This window comes from Terrapene carolina, unplaced genomic scaffold (genome assembly GCF_002925995.2).
Source record: "Terrapene carolina triunguis isolate 2854851 unplaced genomic scaffold, T_m_triunguis-2.0 Scaffold113, whole genome shotgun sequence".
NCBI lineage: Eukaryota > Metazoa > Chordata > Testudines > Emydidae > Terrapene > Terrapene triunguis.
The window spans coordinates 3,800,504-3,819,144 of record NW_020664464.1 but is presented as its reverse complement, the minus strand read 5'-3'; the positions used below and the strand labels follow the sequence as shown (position 1 = coordinate 3,819,144).

Genomic DNA, 18,641 nt, shown 5'->3' with positions numbered 1-18,641 from the left:
AATGTTGTTTTAGGCAGATTGCAGAGATTCTTGAAGGCAAGCTGCTCTTGCTTGCAGCTTAAAACTATGGTATTTCTTTCACAGGCCAGACACCCTCTCGCCTGGGTTCAGTCCCCCCCCCCCTGTCTTTGTTTCTTAGATGTTTCCAACAGTCATCCTGGGCGGGGATTCAGTGAAGAATGACCAGTGATTAAGTCACTCCCCTGCCTTAAATAGATTTTACATATGGCAGGAACCCTTTGTTTTCCAGTGTGGTCACCTCCCCCCCTCAGTGGAAAAATACTGGTATTCTATCATGGAGTCCAGTACCAGGTGACATGATCACATGATCCTGCAGTGTCAAAGCAGCCTGAGTCAAAGGCCGTTCATAGCATCCCAGAAAGGTGGGAGATTAGCATCTTCAGAGACCTGTTGTCCTCCCTAATGGTCCATTGACTTGTCCCCAGCTAGCCAGCCAGACTGATTGCATTCTGTCTAGTGGGCATTCCCCGCGTGCAAAGACTTTTGTAGTACAGATAGAATCATAGGACTGGAAGGGACCTCAAGAGGTCATCTAGTCCAGTTCCTTGCACTCAAGGCAAGAGTAAGTATTATCTAGATCATCCCTGACAGGTGTTTGTCCCACCTGCTCTTAAAAATCCCCAATGATGGAGATTCCATTACCTCCCTAGGCAATTTATTCCAGTGCTTAACCACTTTGACGGGAAGTTTTTCCTAATGTCCAACCTAAACCTCCCTTGCTGCAATTTAAGCCCATTGCTTTTTGTTCTGTCCTCAGAGGTTAAGAAGAACAATTTTTCTCTCTCCTCCTTGTAACAACATTTTTATGTACTAGAAAACTGTTATGTCCCCTCTCAGTCTTCTCTTCTCCAGACTAAACAAACCCATAGGTCATGTTTTCTAGACCTTTAATCATTTTTGTTGCTCTTCTCTGGACTTTCTCCAATTTGTCCACATCTTTCCTGAAACGTGGCACCCAGAACTGGACACAATACTCCAGTTGGGGCCTGAGTAGAGCGGAAGAATTACTTCTTGTGTCTTGCTTACAATACTCCTGCTAATACATCTCAGAATGATGTTTGCTTTTTTTGCAACAGTGTTACACTGTTGACTCATATTTAGCTTGTGATCCACTATGACCCCTAGATCCCTTTCCGCAGTACTCCGTCAAAGGCAGTCATTTCCCATTTTGTATGTGTGCAACTGATTGTTCCTTCCTAAGTGGAGTACTTTGCATTTGTCCTTATTGAATTTCATCCTATTTACTTCAGACCATTTCTCCAGTTTGTTCAGATGATTTTGAATTTTAATCCTATCCTCCAAAACACTTGCAACCCCTCCCAGCTTTGTATCATCCACAAACTTTATAAGTATACTCTCTATGCCATTTTCTAAATCATTGATGGAAGATATTGAACAGCACTGGACCCAGAACCGATCCCTGCGGGACCCTACTCTTTATGCCCTTTCAGCATGACTGTGAACCACTGATAACTATTCTCTGGGAACGATTTTCCAACCAGTTATGCACCCACCTTATAGTAGCTCCATCTAGGTTGTATTTCCCTAGTTTGTTTAAGAGACGGTCATGCGAGACAGTATCAAAAGCCTTACTAAAGTCAAGATATACCACATCTACCGCTTCCCCCCCATCCACAAGGCTTGTTTCCCTGTCAAAGAAAGCTATCAGGTTGGTTTGACACAATTTGTTCTTGACAAATCCATGATGACTGTTGTTTACCACCTTATTATCTTCTAGGTGTTTGCAAATTGATTGCTTAATTATTTGCTCTATTATCTTTCCTGGTACAGAAGTTAAGCTGACAGGTCTGTAATTCCCCCGGGTTGTCCTTATTCCCCTTTTTATAGATGGGCACTATATTTCCCTTTTCCAGTCTTCTGGAATGTCTCCCGTCTTCCATGAATTTTCAGAGATAATTGCCAATGGCTCAGATATCTCCTCAGTCAGCTTCTTGATGCATTTCATCAGGCCCTGGTGATTTGAAGACATCTAACTTGTCTAAGTAATTTTTGACTTGTTCTTTCCCTATTTTAGACTCTGATCCTACCTCATTTTCACTGACATTAACTACGTTAGACATCCAATCACCACCAACCTTCATGAAAATCAAAATAAAGAAGTCATTAAGCACCTCTGCCATTTCCACATTTTCTGTTATTGTCTTTTTGTCTTATTGTCTTTTTGTTATTGTCTTATTGTCTATTGTCTGTTATTTTCTGTTATAGTTTAGATACAAAAATGATACATGCATACAAATAGGATAATCATATTCAGTAAATCACAACCTTTCCAATGATATCTCACAAGACCCATCTTGCATAAAATACATCTTAGATATGCTATAATCATATTATAACAATATTTCTATGAAGAATATGGGGCGTAGTGTCACACCAGTATTACCACTTAGATCATAGAATCTTAGGGTTGAAAGGGACCTCAGGAGGTCATCTAGTCCAACCCCCTGCTCAAAGCAGGACCAATCCCCAACTAAATTCCCAAATGGCCCCCTCAAGGATTGAGCTCACAACCCTGGGTTTAGCAGGCCAATGCTCAAACCACTGAGCTATCCCTCCCCCCTTAGATTGTTAAAGCTAGAGAGGGAGAAGAGTTCCTTTTTCCTGTTTATCCTGTTTATTTTTCGCACTTCACTCAGTTTACAGAGCATAATTAGACTGGAGTTTCCCTTTCTGTTCTTCATACACCTGCACAGTATTATTGTCATTAAATATTTTTTGTAGTGTTGAAAACCTAAATAGAAAAAAAAAACTGTTTGCACTAACACTGAAAAAACAATTACATGGAAGCATTTATATTTATATTAGGCTGTATAAAACCCCCTCTAAACCTGCATTTTGGTTTTAAACTAGCTGTCAGCATCTCTTTAAAAAGCAGACCATGTTGTTGTTTATTAAGCCCCTGATGATGTGCTCAGTGCTGTATGAGATACAAAGATATAGACAGTACCTAGATGATACAACTGTTTCTTTTCGACAGTACACTGTGAAGTCACAAGATAGACAGGGAGGAGTGCAGTAGGAGCAATCTGCATCTAAGGTTTTGTCCACACAAAGTCAGGCAGTGTAACCGCTGTTTGTTGGTACTTTTGCCGACAAATACTTCCACCCGCTACGAGTGGGGTTCGCATTGTCGACAGGAGAGCACTCCTGCTGACAACAAGCCGTTTACACTGCCACTTGCCATAGCAAAACTTTTGTCTTTCGGGGGGGGGGGGGGGGAGAGGGCTTTTTTAAACACCTGTGAACTACAAAAGTTTTGTCATTCAGTTGACAGTGTAGACAAAGCCTAACACACAACAACAAATCAAGTGGAATACTATATTAAATTTTTTAAAAAACAAAAAGGAAATAGATATAAAAATGAGTGGGGGTTTATTTTTTCCTCCAAGTGTATGCTCTCTTGAAAAATAAGATATTCTTCTGTTTTCCTTCTCTTAGTGTGTGTAATACTCAGATGATGTACTTTCTGAATTATATTGCTTTTGAAAGTGTCACTTGAGTTATCCCGTGCCTTGTTAGTGTCATGTTTGATTTCTTGGACAGGGACTATAAATCACTATCTAATATGCAGGTCTTTTGAAAACGCACCCAAGGTTTATTGCCAGTAACAGACTAGTGGCCTTATGTGGACTTTCCTTGAATAAAACAGATTGATGAGCCATTTTATAGCATTGCAAGAGGTATTATAAATACATCACCCTTTTCAGTAATTTAACGTGAAGAACAATCTAATGAGCTACTTGCCATGATCTGCCAGAGAACTGGGAATACAGTTTAGTTCATTGGCCAAGTGGGTGGTTGGAAATGATAAATTCCAAGTCTCCCTAGTTTAGTGGTATTTTTGGTTCAAAAATATTGTCTATCAACCCAAAATAACAATATAATGAAATCCTACAGTTTATAAAAGTTGAAAGGTGAATAACATGGGTCAAATTTGGTTTGTGATATGAAAAAGAGCACAGCACATGTCACATTTGCTCTATTTCTGTGTGTTCAAGTCATTCAGAAATAGGCTGAAATATCTATATTATGAAATATATACAAAAACAAATTGAAAAGAGTCATATTACAATATGTAAGTAACTAAAATGATGATTGACCTTCTCTCCAATGTACTAAAACTCAGCAAATTAGAATTTTAATTTCTTATCTTGCGCTGGGCAAGTGGTACACATGATGCTTATGATATAATTCGTGATATAAATCACATATCCGTAAATTAGTATATGAGAGTAAGTTGGTATAAGTGTGAATGAAGGAAGGGGACTGTAGGAGGAAAACTAGTCAACAGGAAGGTGTAAATAAGCAATCTCTAGTGCACTTTGTTACACCATCTTCCTTTGATTCGTTTGCTGCTACCAATGTCTTTCTGCTCCCTTCAGGATGTAACTAATCCTGGGTACATCTACACAGCAAAAGAAACCCAAATCCCATGGCAGTGACTCCCAGAGGCCCACATGGCTTGTGCTATGAGGCTAAAAATAGCCGTGTAGACTATCCCGCTTGGACTGGCTGTGAAACCTGGCAAGGAGGGGAGGGTCTCAGAACCTGGGCTCCAGCCTGAGCGGGGACATCTACAGTGCTATTTTTTGCATCATACTGCGAGCCCGAGTCAGTTGATCCAGGCTCTATAGCTTGCTGCCATGGGATTTTTTTTATTATTTTTTTTTTTTTTGCACTGTAGACGTACACACTGACAGGTTTAAAACATTCATGCTCATCTTACAACATGAAACTTTCTCCACCATTTCTGTCATCTCTGAATTTGGTCCATTGAGTCAAATTCTGATTACAGTTAAAACAAAGTAAATCTAGAATAACCCTGTTGATTTCAGTAGAGTTATTCCAGCCTCTTAAACTATGCAGCTGAGAACAGAATCTGTCTCTGAATAAACACAATTGTATGAGTAACTTATTTGGCATATGGAACTTCTAAAGCCAACTTTGAACCCAACTTTTAAGTTGATTGTAAAATAAAAAGAGCTAGTTATAACATGTTGCCTAATAGATCCACCCAAATGAAAAGGTTCTAGAGGTTTTCCGAAACCAGGCTAAAACCTGAAAACAGCCATTTTTATGATTTAAGAATGGCTTAGCTATTAGCATACTATAAAGAGATCTAATATAGTTTTTAAAATAATATTTTTCTACCGTGAAGGCAGGCAGTTCAGCAGTCAAGGATATTTTATTCCTGCAGGTCAGATGTAAAAAGTCTCAGTTACACAGACTGGAAGGTAAAGCTCTGAAAACTCTTTAATTAGTCTTTACAGAATTTATAACAATGGAATATTTTACCTGGAATGTGTAAACATTTCAGTGACTGGCACTAATCTATAGGGGCCTTATTTTACCTGCATTTATGCACTGTGCATCTCAGATTTTCACATAATTTAAACAAGACGGCCACATTAATACCCTATGTACCCCATTAAAAATCGCTGGAAAGTAAAATCCATTGTCGTTCTAAATCCACACACATCCGTTTTTTGCTTTGGATTTTAAAGAGATTCTGCAGCTTCTAATGCCATTGCACATTTTCTGTTCCTCTCTGGTTTACAGCACATACGGTATTAGAACCCAAGAAGACTAACCTGGAGGGGGATGACTTACGAGTCTAAACAACAGGGACCAAATCCTGAAGCCAGGGTGTTACCTGAACAAGGACTGCAAAAAGAGTTCAGAATTCAGCCTGAGTTTTAGAATGCCTGTATTCCCTGGAATTGCAGTTTCAAATCAGAGCAGGATCCACTCTCTCAGCCCTTCAGTGGGTAGATGAACTGATTACTGTACAGTTTACTGTGTCAGGAAACCTTTCAAAGGAGACCTTAAAAATAAGGCCCTGCCTGTTTCTGTGGACATTAAGGCCCTGTTTCTGTTCTCACACCCGTGCTGTGCCCATTTACGGTAATTCTGTTTATTTTAACGTTTAGCTCCTGATTCAGAGAATAAAGCCCAAAGATCCAGTGGTACATTTTATAAGAGCCATTGTCCTCGGCCAAACTTACATCTAATCGCTCTGTTGTTCAGTGATATATTTATTAGGTGGGCTTGTACTGTCTGATCCAGATGTGTCTGTGAAAAGTTTTGAAATACTTTGGGATGAAAGTCATTATATTAATGAAAAATACCATTTTTAATCCTTCAGAGACTGTAGCTGTAGTGTGTATATACATCACTTATTTCGTCTAGCATTTATTTGGCTGATGGTATAGAAACATTACGGTTCTAAGGGGTGAACTTAGGTTTTATGGTTCAGGGAAATGATCCAGGCTCATCTGAGCCAATCACGTTCAGGTAAGCTGATAGATGCCAAACTTAAAGGAAATTCAGCAGCCTGAATCTTATGATATTTCCTCATGAGACAATTATATTGTGTTGCAATGCCCTATTAAAAAAGCCCACATTTGGGGAACCCCTTTCTAGAGCACCAACATTCACTTCATATTCAGTTCTCTGTTCTGCAAGCATTCCTGCCAAGAAATGTAATCACCAGAATGTCCACAGAAAGCGAATACGAAAGGGGCACCAACATACGCAGAGTAAATTCAGTATTTTGGTTGAGCAGACATTTATAGAAATATTTTTAGATATTTGTCCAATTCTGTTTAACAGAATGCTGTAGGACATTGCTCCTGTGTATGTGTGTGTGCGCAGGCCATTGATATAAATGGGAGTTCAGTGTGCTGAGGATTGCTGAATTGAGCCCCTTAGAAATATACGCTAAAGGATCACTTGTATGGATTCAGTAAATAAGAAGGTAGTTCTCGGCTCTTCTTTGGGCTTCCAGCAATACTTGGACAGTTGACAAATAACACCATTAATACAGTTTAGTTGATGGATTCATATTAACCATTACTACACATTTTTAGCAACATTGTTACTAATTATGCTCTGATGAGCTATTGCAATCCAGTTGCTTTCAGTGACTCTTCACTTTGTGACAGCTGATCCTAATCCTTAGATTACCAGGAAAAGGAATCGTTATAGTGTTGTTATATTCTGTAATAATGCAAACCTTTTAACCGTTAAATATAATATATTTTGATAGGATGTGGATAAACAACCACTATAATACTTCAGGTCCATATTAGGACCTTGACTTTGGAATGTAAAGGTGTTTCCTCCCATATGAACATATATGTAGTAAGTGCTTAAGTGCACATCTTCTTGGTTTCAGGAGCGAGGGCAGTATTTGATGCCCCAGAAAAGGGGCATTATCCCTGGAAGGGGTTGCTCCAGAAGGAAACAGTCCCCAAACAGCCCTTGCCTCTCCCAGCCATGTGCACTGGGGCAGGAAGAGAAATGCTCCTGAGGGTGGAGCCAGACCTTTACTCCCATCCCCTATAAGAGACTTTCACTTTTTTATTTTGATCTGTGGATATTCTTTCTTCTCTTTCTGCTGATGACTGACTGACTGCTCATCTCTCCTCTCTCCCCTCTTAATCAGAGTCCTTCTGCAGCTGGCCTCACTCTCCCTGCCTTTCAGTGCTCTCACCGTCCCTCCCTCTTGTCTTTTCATAGCCTCTTTTCTCTCCCAACTGTCTGTGTTGCCTACCCCCACCCTCTTATGTCTTTTTGTTCCTTTTTTCCTATTCCCATGCTCCTGTCCTGTCCTCCTCTCTCCCTCTCCCCTGACCCCCAATATTTTTAATATATAATATAAAACAATGGAACTAACATGACATTTGCCAACATTGGCCCTTTGTTGGCATTTTGTCTTTTCCAATTGTAAGGTTGGAGCAGGGGCTGTGTCTTCCTATGTGTTTGTACAGTGTTTGCCACAATGGGGCCTCAATCTTTAACAGGGCCTTTGGGATATTACTGCAATGTGCACCAATTACCAAATTAAAAGAAAAAGGCCTAGCAATTTCTCATTTGCTCTTGCTAAAACATATTTAAATATAGACAACATTTGTGTGCTTTTGACCAAATTCTGCTCTGTTACACCACAGTAAATGGAAAGTACAATTTGACACTTACCTTTGTGTCCTTCGGTAGCTGAGCTCAACATAGCCTTCACATTGTACTGTGATATTGCCCCTAATTATGTCAGGTTAAATTCTGAGATTTGCTGAGCACTAGCTGAAATTTCCATTGACTTCAGTGGGAGATGGAAATGCTCAGAACTTCTCAGAATTTGGCCATAGGGTGAGACTTTTAAAAGGATCGTGTCTAGAAGAGTAATTGATTTCATACATGTCACTTCCTGCTTTTGGAGGTCTGAGAGGCTGCTTTTGTTTTTAAAGTGATGAGACTTGTGAGCTTTTTAGGCAACATTTTACAAAATCTAGAAGAAATAATCAACCATTTCTATTCCTATTGATTGCCAGGGGCCTAATCTTGAGGTCCTTATTCCTATTGCAATCATGCACTTTGACAAATATTGTGAAAAGGTCCTGGGGTATTAACTGACTCTGTTGTTCAGTTCTCCCTCACTCAGACAAAACACTCAAAGAAATGCCAAGTTGAATATTATATGCATATTTTAAATATTTCCTCACCACATTTAATTATTAATAACTTCAGAGATTATTAAATATGAAATAATTTTAAAAATCTAATTTATTTTTGACCAATTGTGCTGTTTTATTACTCCAGGCATCTCAGTGCCTAGTCAAAGATAATAGATTTGTCACTTTCATTTTCAGCTTCACGTGCTTTAGCACAATATCAGAGTGCGTGGGTCTGAAACCCTACATCAGAGTGTTGACAACCAAGTGAAAACTGGACCAAATCCTGAGGTTTCAACTGAGTCTTTTACTCCTTTTTTTCTTGAGGAAAAACATCCACTTAAGTTAGGACAAAAGTAAATTGTGGCTATACCTTTGCTCAGAATCCATACATTTAATAAAAAGGAAAACCATTTGTTTGACCTTGTTGAACTGTTGCCTAAATTTTCAAGACTGACTAGTTGGTTTTTGGTGCCCAATTTCAACCTTAGGGGCCTGATTTTCAGATAGTGCTATGTATTTGCTCTCTAAAAATCATCCTCTTTTAAAGCGCACCCAAAATCACCAGTCCTCTTCGAAAGTCAAGTCCTTTGTCTCTTACTCACTATTTTGGTGCGTCTCCTCCATTTAGGTAATTCTACTTTTCTTTCTTTGTTTCTACTATAAAAGCGTAGGAATACATAATCATAGAAGCAGACCAGAGAAGTTAAACAGCTACGCTAATGTCTAATATTCCCAAAAGTAATCAGTGCTCTTCTACTAACAACCTATAAAAACAGTGCTATAAATGTAAGGTCAATGTTTATCTTGTCTTATGAAACATTATGATAAGTCTTAACTTTGATGAGCAGGTTTAAACTGAATGTTAAATGTTGCTTAGTAACGGCTACTTTTAGTATTTGCTTATGGTGAGAGAATACATACTTTTTTCCAATAAATAGGCAGATATGGGTGAGTTTTGGAGATTTTTATATTTGTGTCTAGGCAAAGGAAAGAATATTATTCTGCTTAGAAAGTAGAGAAAACCTTGTTCGAAACTTAAATGCTGCTGAGTATACGGAGGTGTATTTTACTTCTGTTAGCCACAGAGAGCCAGATCCCCAAGCAGAATAACTCCCCCACCCCTAATCTTTCACTGAGAATTGGGGCTCAGCCTTCCACAGCACCATCTTTATCTATATTCTCCTGTGGGGTCCTCCCCATAAGGTCCTGTTTCCATGCTAGGAGAGGTGGTGGGGAGTAGGCCAGCTGGGGATGGAGAGGATGAGAACTGGTGTGGTTGTATGTAATCCCTTCTCCAGGCCTGTGGGTCCCAGAGTACTTTCTGTCTGGAGAAGTTCCCAGTAACATGGCTGCAAAAGAGCCACCTGTTGGTAGGGAGGAAAATGCACTGTCACTGCTAAGGGCCCCCTCACACTTCCATGAGGATGAAAACCTGCCCTTTCACTGAGATTATGATAGTGGAGGGAATCTCTGCAGAGGGGAAACCTCCATAAGGCCTTCCTGCAGGTTTATCTGCAGAGGAGGAGGATCTGAGTCACAGTTCTTGATCTGTCCAAAGATTAATTTATCAACAGCTGACTTTATTCTGCTCTTATTATAAAACCACCCCATCAAAGTAAGTATACTTTTTTTTCTAAAAAGAGGTTAAAAACCCCAAACAAACCAGAAAACCAAGTATCTCTTTCAATCTGTTGATTGAAAAGAAGAGATGGTTAAGTTGTTAATTACTGTTAGATTTCTTCTTTTGCATTATGTGTTGCTGTTACAAGACTAATTACATCATTTAAAATGTTACAGTTTGGGGTATCTGAAGAATATTTTTTAAAAATGAGGGTATTTTTTAACATTCTGAGAAAAAACCCAAAGTTGTTTCAAAATGGTTGAAAATATTTTCATAGTATTGGTACCATTTACAGTAATCTGGTTTTCTGTGAAAATTATGTACCCAATTCTGGCCTACTGTGTAAAGAATTCCAGAACCTATGTGCATTAACACAGCAAAGGCATCGCTAACACGTAACAATATTCTGACTACAAATGCTCCTACTCCTCATTGACTAATCCCATCATGAGCATAAATAATTCCTGTGACAGTGAGTGTGCATGTCCCATTGCCTTGTTGAGGGGCATATGTGGACCATATTAAATGATCTCTAGGCTTTGTCCTGAGTTCTATGTCTTGCATGGCAAGGAGCTTGTAAAGCTGAGTCTCTTCATGTGTTGTAGGGAGGAGCCAAAATTGGGTGAGGAAATGTCAACTGTCTGCTTTCAAGAGTTCTGTGTGAGCCAGTAGGAACACAGGCAGAATTAGATCCTATAACAGAAGTGAAATAATTCTAGGGGATTTATTCATGCACAGTGTGGTCACAGTTTCACAAATTGCCTCAACAACATTTAAATTTACTGGAAGAACAATCCAGGTACCAGCTTCAAATACCCCACATGTCTTTCAGTATGTTTGCATAAAATTAGTTCCCCTTAGTGATTGCTAGTCCTTATGTATCTTCAAGAATTGGTCTTTTTAATTATTGTGTAAAGTAAGTTAATGAGGTACTGTGTACTTAAAAAGGCCACCCATCTGCATCAATGTGTGGGTGAAACAGGGACAGTCCTAGTGGCAAGGGAGGGAGATACTCCTTCCCGGGAGTCTCTGGCACCCATTGGCCAGCTGAAGTGTTCATTGGCCAGCATTCCGCAGCTTCAAGGATTTAGCTCAGCGCAGATGCCATTTGGAGCATCTTTTGGCTCCTTTCCAGCAACTCACCCTACCCACTCTAACTAGGAATGGGAACCCAACCTGACAGATGCTGTGGGTCTAGCGAACTGCCTGTTTAGGGGCTCAGGAAGTAATTTTTTCTCCCATGTGCCAAATTGGTAGAGGACCAGAGTGTTTTTTGCCTTCCTTGCAGCACCTGCAAGTCACAGCGAGTTAAGTAGGAATGTGCTTAGTGCCTAACTGGGGTGGAGTTGTTTATGTGTCGCAACTTGCGGCCAGTTTCCGGTGTGGTTAAGAGAATAAAATGAACTGTTCCTAGAGTTAAAAAAACTGGGGTATTTGTGGTGGGCCTTGGTTTCAGGCGATAGGGTGAGACCTTGTAGTCTTTATGGGACCAGATGAGACCTTGTGGGCTGAGGTCCCCATCCTGCTGCACCCTTTGTCTCAGTCATGGAGGATTGAGGGTGCTAAGGCTCAGGAGAGCTGAGTTCTGGCGGGGAGATTGAGGAGAGCCTACCCCACATTACGGGTTATATGGTAAGTAGCCCTGGCACCAGTTACGCGTTATATGGTAAGGAGCCCTGTAACCGCCATACTAGAACCAATTAAATGTCTGGCATAGGAGAGTATGGGTAATGAGTGGGTGGCACTCCTGCTTTGTGTTAAAATTTAATAAAAGTTGTGGTTTCTCACTTAATTCCATGCATGAGTCTGTCCTCATTTTGCTGCTCTGTTCACATCAATCACACTTTTGTCTGAAAATGGTTTTCCTGCTATTGTTAAGTTACACCTTAGATTACTAGAAATGAAAGAGTATTTTCCTCTGTTTTGGGGGAATTTAACAGTCACTTTGTGTGTGGTTGGTGTCTCTTGCTGTTTGGGAGGGCCTTTCACACAGAACCAAAAAAAGGGGAGGGGGGAAACACTACACATGGCTATCACCAAAATTACAGTAATTGATACACAGGCTATTTATTGTGTCCAGTAAATGTTTATGCACATTCTATTCTATATCTTAAACTTTGTTGTAGAAATCACATCTTTCTCTTGTTCTTTACAGACAGCTGGTTATTCATTGTTGCCTTGCTATTGTTTTCCTCACCCAGAAAAGACATCTTTACATAAAGAGGACAGAGAAGAGCAGAGGTCTTCATTCTCTATCTCAGAGGAGCATGGCACTGGCTTGTTGTTTTTTAACTACCTCTAGTTAGTGTGCATGCTAAGTTTGTGTTTCTAATGATAGCTTGATGAGGTGCAATTCAGGAAAACTGGCTCATGTTTGCTTTAATTTAGGGCTTAGTATGTTTTGTTTGTTTGTTTTTTATTTTAAATATAGAACCCAGATAGCTTTATGGGACTTTCATTTACACTTTCACAAAGTGTAAAATTATTTATTTGATATGTATTGTGAATTAAGAAATTGAACCGAGCAGTATTTTCAATACAGAAAGATGCTAATCTGAAAAGGAATAATAAAATAATGAACAATGCTGCTTTAGAGATTGCTATCATTTCTGGAACCTTGAAATCATTAATGAACTCTGTGTGTTTGACATGTGTGCAGAAGTCAACAAGCCAAGCAAGTGGGCTTTTGTTCTGTTTTTGACATTTGTAATTAGTAGCAGAACATTGAAATTTAAAGTTAGAAAAATATGAACGTAATCAAATCTTGTTCCAGTAGTAGCAGACTCTGACAATAACATTGTTATAATTAGAGATCTGTCAGCATTTCCATTATAACTAGATCTGTGCAAACATTTTCCATGAAACTTTCTGAATCTGAAAAATTTCAGAAAACAATTGTAAGCCCTAAAATAAGAAAGCATAAGACATCTTGTCTGTATGTGCTGTCAACAGGTTTTTGTTGTTATTATGAACCAGGAATATCTTGCTAGGTGTTGTACAAAACACAGGACAAAAAGACTGTCCCTTCCCTAAAGAGTAGAATCAGTTCAAATAAACTAGGAGCTGATCTGAAACTCTATCTGAACCCAAATATTTTTGGAGCATGTTTGGTTAGCTGTCTTGTGTGTGCATGAGCCTTTGACATCTCAACCATTTCTGAGCTGGTAGAAGAAGCCAGAGCTTCAACACATTTAGACCGAAGCATTTATGATATTTTCAGCCCTGCCTGAGATGAGAAATTATTAGAAATCTCATAAGAGTCTATTCTTGTAGGCTTTCCAGACTCATTTGTCAACCAAAGAGTTTCAGAGAAGGTTAGCTTTGGATTCAGATTGCCACTTCTAGAGGTGTATCCAAACTGTTCACCTGGTACTAGTTACAGTCAGAAGTTAAAACCTTAGTATTTTAACAGTGCCCATCCTGCACTACTTCCCTGACATGGTATCAGCTTTGTATTAGAGGGAACTTAGCCCTGGTCTACAGTACGGGGTTAGGTCGAATTTAGCCGCGTTTGGTCAATTTTATAATGAATGCATCTACACAACCAACCCAGTTCCATCGACCTAAAGGGCTCTGTACTCCTCCCCAGCGAGGGGAGTAGCTCTAAAATCGACCTTGCTTGGTCGAATTTGGGGTAGTGCAGACGCAATTTGACAGTATTGGCCTCCGGGAGCTATCCCAGAGTGTCCAATGTGACCGCTCTGTACAGCACTTTCAACTCCGATGCACTAGCCAGGTACACAGGAAAAGCCCCGGGAAATTTTGAATTTCATTTCCTGTTTCGTCAGCGTGGCGAGCTCAGCAGCACAGGTGACCATGCAGTCCCCCCAGAATCGCAAACGAGCTCCAGCATGGACCGAACGGGAGACACTGGATCTGATTGCTGTATGGGGAGAAGAATCTGTGCAGGCAGAACTCTGATCAAAAAGAAGAAATGCTAATATATATATGCCAAAATCGCACAGGGCATGATGGACAGAGGCTACAACAGGGACACACAGCAGCCGTGTGAAAGTTAAGGAGCTCAGGCAAGCCTACCAAAAGACAAAGGAGGCAAACGGTCGCTCCGGGTCAGAGCCCCATACATGCCGCTTCTATGATCGGCTGCATAGCATTCTAGGGAGGGAACCTACCACTACCCTACCACTGTCTGTGGACACCTGCAAGAGGGGAGTCTCACGCAACACGGAGGAGGATTTTGTGGATGAGGAAGAGGAGGAGGAGGAGAATGCGCAGCAGGCAAGCGGTGAATCTGTTCTCCCCGGCAGCCAGGACCTTTTCATCACCCTGGAGTCAATACCCACCCAAGGCGGGATCCTCGACCCTAAAGGTGAAGAAGGCCCCTCTGGTGAGTACACATTTGTAACTACAGTACAGGGTTTAAAAGCAATAGTGTTTAATGTTTGATTTGCCCTGAAGACTTGGGATGCATTCGCGGCCAGTACAGCCACTGGAAAAGTCTGTTAACATGTCTGGGGATGGAGCGGGAATCCTCCAGGGACATCTCCATGAAGCTCTCCTGGAGGTACTCTGAAAGCCTTTGCAGAAGGTTTCTGGGGAGGGCTGCCTTATTTCGTCCTCCATGGCAGGCCACTTTACCACACCAAGCCAGTAGCAAGTAGTCTGGAATCATTGCAGCACAAAGCATGGCAGCGAATGGTCCTGGATTTTGGTCCATTCAAGCAACATTCGGTCTTTATCTTTCTATTAGCCTCAGGAGAGTGATATCATTCATGGTCACCTGGTTGAAATAGGGGAATTTTTGTAAGGGAGCAGTAAAAGGACCCCGGTCATGCTGGGCTGTTTAGGCTTGGCTAAAAGGGAATATCCCTGACAATAGCCATGTGGCAGGGGGAGGGGTGAAGGGATCATCCCAGAGAATAGTCACGCGGTGGGGTGGGGAGAGGTTTGTGCTGCACATCCACCTAAAAACCACAGCCCCTCCTTTTAAATGGCAAACCCAACCGGCATTGCTTGCTATGGGAAAGGAGGGCGCTGCAGTTTGAAACCATTCCCACGTGTTAAGAAGGCGTTAGACGCCAACCCCACGTATCCTTTGGCTTACCATGGCTGCCTGGAAACCGAATTCTGTTGCCCAGCCATGTGTGATGTGTCACCATACCAGCAGGCACTTAATATAAAAGGCAAAATGCGACCTTGTATCTAAAGCACATGTGCTGTCTGCTGTGAATTGCTTGATTCACTGTGAAAGAGTCTCCCTTTTGTTCTCAGAAATGTATCATCTTAAACTTTACTCTCTCTTTTTATCCCCCCGCAGGTGCAAATGTTTATATGCTCCCCCTATCATCTCCGTCCCTGAGGTTATCGCAGATTAGAAGGCGAAAAAAACGCACTCACGATGACATGTTTTCCAAGCTCATGCAGTCTTCCTGCACTGATAGGGCACAGCTGAATGCATGGAGGCATTCAGTGGCAGAGGCCAGGAAATCATTAAGTGAGCGCGATGAGAAGAGGCAGGATGCGATGCTGAGGCTAATGGGGGAGCAAACGGATATGCTCAGGCATCTGGTGGAGCTGCAGGAAAGCCAGCAAGACCACAGACCGCCACTGCATCCACTGTATAACCGCCTGCCCTCCTCCCCAATTCCATATCCTCCTCACCCAGATGCCCAAGAACGTGGGGGAAGGCTCCGGGCACCCAGCCATGCCACGCCACTCCACTCCACTCCAGTCCATAGGATGGCTAAGCAACAGAAGGCTGTCATTCAAACAGTTTTGATTTGTAGTGTGGCTACAATAAGCAATGTGGCCTTGTCCTTCTCTCCTCCCCCACTCCACCCGGGCTACCTTGTCAGTTAACTCACTTTTTTTTTAATTAATAAAGAAAGAATGCATGGTTTCAAAACAATAGTGACTTTATTTCCTTTGCTAGCTGTGATTGAAGGGGGGAGGGTGGTTGGCTTACAGGGAATTAAAATCCACAAAGGAGGTGGGTTTGCATCAAGGAGAAACACACACAACTCTCACACAGTAGCCTGACCAGTCATGAAACTGGTTTTCAAAGCCTCTGTGATGCGCAGCGCGCCTAGCTGTGCTCTTCTAATCACCCTGGTGCCTGGCTGCTCAAAATCGGCCACCAGGTGATTTGCCTCAACCTCCCACCCCGCCATAAATGTCTCCCCCTTACTCTCACAGATATTATGGAGCACACAGCAAGCAGCAATAACAATGGGAATATTGGTTGTGCTGAGGTCTAACCTAGTCAGCAAACAGCGCCAGCGAGCTTTTAAACGTCCAAAGGCACATTCTACCACCATTCTGCACTTGCTCTGCCTATAGTTGAACTGCTCCTTACTACTGTCCAGGCTGCCTGTGTATGGCTTTATGAGCCATGGGAGCAAGGGGTAGGCTGGGTCTCCAAGGATAACTATTGGCATTTCAACATCCCCCACAGTAATTTTCTGGTCTGGGAAGTAAGTCTCTTCTTGCAGCTGTTCAAACAGCCCGGAGTTCTTAAAGATGCGAGCGTCATGCACCTTTCCCGGCCATCCCACGTTGATGTTGGTGAAACGTCCCTTGTGATCCACCAGTACTTGCAGCACCATTGAGAAGTACCCCTTGCGGTTTACGTACTGGTTGGCAAGGTGGTCCGGTGCCAAGATATGCGTTCCGTCTATCGCACCACCACAGTTAGGGAACCCCATTGCAGAAAAGCCATCCACTTGATAGCAGAACGTCAGTGATTGCACTGGCTACTTGAATCACAGCAGTCCCCACAGTAGATTTGCCCACTCGAAATTGATTCCCAACTGACTGGTAACAGTCAAGCGTTGCAAGCTTCCACAGGGCTATCGCCACTCGATTCTCAGGGCAGCTCTCAACTTGGTATTCCTGCACTTCGGGGGGGGGGGGGGGGGGAACACCCCACAGTGCCCGGAAAGGGGGCCTTTGGGTGGGAAAGTTTCGCAGCCACTAGGAATGATCCCATACCTGCAACACTATGCGGTCCCACCAGTCTGTGCTTGTTTGCCGGGCCCAGAATCGACGTTCCACTGTATCAACCAGCCCCACTGCCACCATGATGTCCCAATTGCCACATCCTGTGCTTTCAGGAACCTCTGTGTCCTTGTCCTTCTCACAATCGCCCTCGTGCTGCCATCTCTTAGCCAGGTTCTGCACATACTGCAGTATAATGCTCGAGGTGTTTACAATGCTCACAATAGCAGCGGTGAGCTGAGCGGGCTCCATGCTTGCCGTGCTATGGCATCTGCATGGGTAACCCAAGAAAAAAGGTGCGAAATGATTGTCTGCTGTTGCTTTCACGGAGGGAGGAAGGGAGGGGAGACTGATGGCATGTACCCAAAACCACCCACAACAGTGTTTTTGCCCCATTGGGAGCTTAACCCAGAATTCCAATGGGCAGCCGAGACTGCGGGAACTGTGGGGTAGCTGCCCACAGTGCACCACTCTGTGAGTTGATGCTAGCCACAGTACTGAGGATGCACTCCGCCGACTTAATGTGCTTTGTGGGGACATACACAATTGACTGTATAAAATCAATTTCTAAAGATCAACTTCTATAAAATCGACCTAATTTCGTAGTGTAGACATACCCTTAGTTTAGTGATTAGAGAAAGGGCCATTAGAGTTACAAATCCTGGGTTATGTTCCTAGCTTTTCTGTGTCATTGAATTTTGACTTGCCCAAGGCCATGCAACTTAACTTCCTGGAAGTTTTGCCCTTGACTTCAATGGGGCCAGGATTCCACCCCCTATGCCTTAATTTCTACATCTGTAAACTGGAAATGACCGTCTCTAGTTTAAGGTCTTTGCAGACCTTTAATGAAAGGTGCTCTAGAATTGAAACATTTGTTATTATAGTTATTTACATTAGTTTTCCCATTCACTGAAAATGCTTCTGAGGTCTCCTTGTAATACCACCCCAAAGAATAATTTCTTTGTCTTGAAATTGTCAGGATTGGGGAGGAGGAGGGTTCTTTCAATTTTAATCTCCACTGCATCATTTTCACACTAAGAAGTGCTTTGGATATTTACACAAAGCTTCCTTTATGTTATTGGGATGGTACACTCTTCATGGCCCTAAAAATAAGAGGCTTGGAGATCGAGGATGAAATTAAATACTTGGTAAGGCATTACATGCAGAATCAATGGAGAAAAATGTTTTCCAGTTTACCAGGGACTCCTCTATGATACAGTTACAGCCATATCAGAGATCTCTTTAACAGTGTGGTTCCATTTTGTACTGTTGATGATACTGCGACCACATTCCTGAATCATGCCAAAGCCTTGGCATATGGGCCTGTGAACACTACAAAAACAAGTGAGCCTGAGGTGTTCTATTACAACACATCCTTTGCCTTGGTTACCTTGTGGTTAAAATTTGTAGCTTGGGTAGGACCTGCTTCTTTTGATGCTCAGCTATTATGGAGATAGTCAACTTAGGTCTTGCCTTCACTGCTAAAAAAATGATGTTTTTTTCTCTCTTGGGGTAACTACTGTATGTGAGCTATCCTGAAGTAAAAACAAAGTGAAGACAAGGCACTT

The 18,641-nt window shown here is 41.9% G+C and overlaps 1 protein-coding gene across 1 annotated transcript in view; it reads left to right on the top strand.

Moving 5' to 3' along the window:
- BNC2 (basonuclin 2) overlaps nucleotides 1-18,641 on the top strand; it is a 391,886-nt gene that overhangs the window by 178,839 nt on the left and 194,406 nt on the right. The gene's annotated exons all lie outside the window — the stretch shown is intronic.